General features: G+C 42.6%; 1 non-coding gene across 1 annotated transcript; it reads left to right on the top strand.

The window, feature by feature from the left end:
• Nucleotides 1-3,977: 3,977 nt before the first annotated feature.
• On the top strand, nucleotides 3,978-4,051 carry TRNAI-UAU. The gene has a single exon. It is a non-coding gene; the product is annotated as a tRNA-Ile (tRNA).
• The last annotated feature ends 229 nt before the right edge of the window (nucleotides 4,052-4,280 follow it).

Consider the following 4,280-nt stretch of genomic DNA (forward strand, 5'->3'; position numbering starts at 1 on the left):
GGGGGACAAGCTAATAGGGCGCCCTGCTAGGGCGCGCCTGGTAAGCTTGTGGCTCACCCGTGGGCCTTCTGGCCTCCTCCTGAAGCTTCCTAGATTTCTTCTGGTCCAAGAAAAATCGTCAAAACGTTTCGTTCCGTTTGGTATTGATTTTCTATAAAATACAAAAACAAGGAACAAAACAACAACTGACACTAGGCAGTAGGTTAATAGGTTAGTCTCAAAAAAGATATAAAATAGCATAATAATTCATATAAAACATCCAAGATGGATAATATAATAGCTAGGGATGAAAATGGAGTGGAAACTTTCCCCTTTTCTGGAGGAAAAATGGAAACGAAGAAGAAATATGAAAATGGAAACGAAAATTTGTAAAACAGAAGTGGAAATGGAATTTTTTTATGCGGAAGTGGAAACAAAACGAAAAAGTATTTTCCGGTGGAACAGGCATGGAAACGGAACTTTCCGTTTCCGTGAATATGGAATTTTTATTTTTACTATAGACCTATTGCTGCTTTGTAGCCCAACCGCCCAACAACACAGAATGACACAATTAGTAGAATGGATCTGGGCCCAACTTCCACTACCACACATGTACTCAACTTGATCCTACACATAATTATTCGGTACTACTACAATACTATGCTAAGTTGCTAACATAATGATATTATTTTGTAGCCATGTTAACAACTTATTAAATTTGTTTGTTTTTGTGTGTATTTCTCTATTATTAAAGGGATTTTTAAGTTCCGGTCAACGCCCACTTCTGTTTTCTTATCCGCTTTGTATTCGCTCTGTATCCGTTTCCGGTAGTATATGTTTTTGTATTCATTTTTGGGGTTTCTGTATTCATTTCCACTTATGCAAGAAAACATGAAAACAAATGTGGTAGCACTCAGTTTCATCCGTTTTCATCCCTAATAATAGCATGTAACAGTCAAAAATTGTAGATACGTTGGAGATGTATCACATGGGCGCTCACCATCTGACTGAAATCGTGCGTGCAGGCCGTCGTGGCGGGGCCGGCGCTCGACAACAAAATAAATCCTTAAGCCTTCTCACACAATTTTTTTAAGGTGATGGAGGCAAGACCAGAGAGTCACTGATATATATAATGCTCTCAACTAAATTGACTATGTGTTACACTAGTAGAAAAGGGGGCAATGGTCCAGGCCGGGTCAGCCCATTAGTCCCGGTTCAATCCAGAACCGGGACCAATGGGGGCATTGGACCCGGTTCGTGAGCCCCGGGGGCCGGCCGGGCCACGTGGGCCATTGGTCCCGATTGGTGGGACGAATCGGGACCAATGTGCCTTGGTCCTGGCCCACCACCATTGGACCCGGTTGGTCGCCTGAACTGGGACCAAAGGCTTCCCTTTAGTCCCGGTTCAAGCCACGAACCGGGACCAATTAGTTACCTATATATACCCCGCGAGCAGAGCACTCTCACTGCTCTGTTTTTCGTGGCATGCGAGGAGGGAGCTTTGTGGTGCTCTAGCTCACCTCCTATGCACACGAGGTGTTCGATGGAATGCCCGAGCCACACTACTTAGGGCCAGTTCTTTTGGGCAATTCTCCGAGAATTGACCCCCTCCCCAGCTTCTCCCAGAATTGCCACTTCATCTTTTTTTACAATTCCTAGCTAGTTAAGATCTAATTAGCTAGAAATTGTAAGAAAATATAGAGTGCCAATTCTGGGAGAAGCTGGGGAGGGGGTCAATTCTTGGAGAATTGCCCAAAAGAACTGGCCCTTAAGCTTTCTCCTCTCCAAGCTCCACCTCCAAGCTTCATTTTCCTCAATCTTTGCCGAAGGAGCTGCGATATAAATACCCGAAAGTAAGTACTACTGGCTAGCTAGTTGCGCGCATCTCCCGTTGATTCTATAGCTATACTTTCATCAATGCCATTTATAATGCTTCGTTATCAGTTTGATTGACCTCTATTTCTCGTAAAGTGCTTGTGGCAGGAGGAAGGGAATGATTTCTGTGGATACTACGTGTGCGAGTTCATCCACACCGCGACTTTGAAAAACAAGCGGGGCTACTCTAGAAGACAATATGAAGTGCGTAAGCAATAATATTCACAATTTCATTTTATTACACCATCATTTCTGTTGAGTTTCATTCATATATATGTATTAATTAACCCCCTTCTTCAAATTAGACGTGGCAGATGCGGGATGAACTTCTAGAACCAGATCGCATGAAAGCAATTCAAGAGGAATTGGCGGGATTCTTTCTTGAACACGTCATCAGTAAAGCCGAAGAATACCATGTGGAAATTGATTTCAAATGCTAGGGGTTTGTGTAATTAAGAGAGCTTATACATATTGTACATGTATGTAGCCAGTAGCGTCGGATACATGATACGAAAACTTGTTGTTCGACCAATCTCTCGGAGAAGGAGAGGTCGATCGATCACTTCTCTCGGTATGCATGACGAACTTCTGTACTGAATGGTTGTCTCGATCACTTATGTATATATAGTACGTAGGGTCGACCAAGCACAGACATAAGAGAGGACACTTCTCTCTATTAATTAGCTAGCTAACACAATATATGAAACAACTAAATTAACCCCCCAAAACCCCCAACCCCCCTCCTTTCAAAAAAAAAACAAAAACCCCAGCCACTGGAATGCAGACGCGTGGATACCTTTTGGTCCCGGTTGGAGCCACCAACCGGGACCAAAGGCCCCCTGACTGGGCTCGGCGCACAGGGCCACGTGGAGGCACATTGGTCCCGGTTCGTGTTTGAACCGGGACTAATGGGTGGAGGTATTAGTAACGACCCATTAGTCCCGGTTCATGAACCGGGACTAAAGGCCCTTACGAACCGGGACTAATAGGTGTTTTTCTACTAGTGTGAGCGGTCCGGACTCTAGGCAACACGGGGATCAGTGGTGATGGCGGGCATCCCTAGGCGTTGCTCATCATCATCGGCATGTGTTGCACGGGAATTGTCTAGTTGCATGGCTAGGTCCACATTAGGACTATGCGTGTGTGTGACTGTTCGATGATGAACCAGTAGGTAGTGGCATCATAGGGCACTCCAGCTACGTGGGTGCTCTTTGAGTGTAGGGTCATGAGTTCCAAGGGTGAAAACTCCATGTACGAGCTCATTGATTGAGTCGCACAATGTCTCTGTTCATGTTGTATTCTTTGTTGAAGGCATTTCATAGAGTATGTTCACTTCTATTTGGGGTGAAAAATTTATCATCTACCTTTAGTGTAGGGTCCACTGACGGTGATGCTCACAGGCCGTTCCCTTCCTGGAAACATTGTTGTTGGAGCACATAACCTTTTACTCTGGGTTGCCATCACATATTATTATGTTTCCCCAAAAGGCTAACATCCATATATACTCCCTCCATTCCTAAATACAAATCTTTGTAGAGATTTCACTATAGATTATATACGAAGCAAAATAAGTGAATCCACACTTTAAAATCTATATACATCCGTATGTGGTTCATAGTGGAATCTCTATCAAAAACTTATACTCCCTCCGTCTGAAAATACTTGTCATCAAAATTGACAAAAAGGGATGCATCTAGAACTAAAATACATTTAGATACATCCCCTGTTATTCATTTTGATGACAAGTATTTCCGGACGAAGGGAGTATTTAGAAACGAAGGGGGTATTAAGTAGCACGGATGCTTACAAAACACCCTTACAAAAAAAAAAGAATGAAAAATGATGTTATTGTTCGTTGAAGTTATATATCCTTGCGATCCATATTCAGTAGCTTTTAACATCGTGTTGATGCAGAGCCGATTTGATTATAATAAACTAATTTCCCGTTTGATATTAGCGTATTCTTGTTTATGGAAAGATGCCTTTCTGTTTTAAACATTTTTCGAGACCAACGAACGAACGAGTACAATTTAGCTAGGTATATATATAGCAGCTCCCCGGTCAATTTCATGCACAGATAAGTAACGATATAAAAACAGGAAACCAAATTTCATAGACGGTCAGCTGCCGTAGCTCAGTTGGTTAGAGCGTTGGTCTTATGAGCCGAAGGTCGCGGGTTCGAGCCCCGCCGGGAGCAAAAAAGAAACCACAAACCGTTAGTATGTATCTTTGTTTCCATACAACTAAATATTTTTTTGAAGTACTTTGCGTATTCACTATCCTCTACGGATATTGTTATCTTAGAAACAACAATTTCCCATTAGAAAAGAAAGCTTTTGTGTATACCACCTACATATTTGCATGGTGTATTTTTTGTTTGGGACACATGACTTCATGGATCTAGTCTTTTGCTTAAGGGCGATGCT

This window comes from Triticum dicoccoides, chromosome 3B (genome assembly GCF_002162155.2).
Source record: "Triticum dicoccoides isolate Atlit2015 ecotype Zavitan chromosome 3B, WEW_v2.0, whole genome shotgun sequence".
Classification (NCBI taxonomy): domain Eukaryota; kingdom Viridiplantae; phylum Streptophyta; class Magnoliopsida; order Poales; family Poaceae; genus Triticum; species Triticum dicoccoides.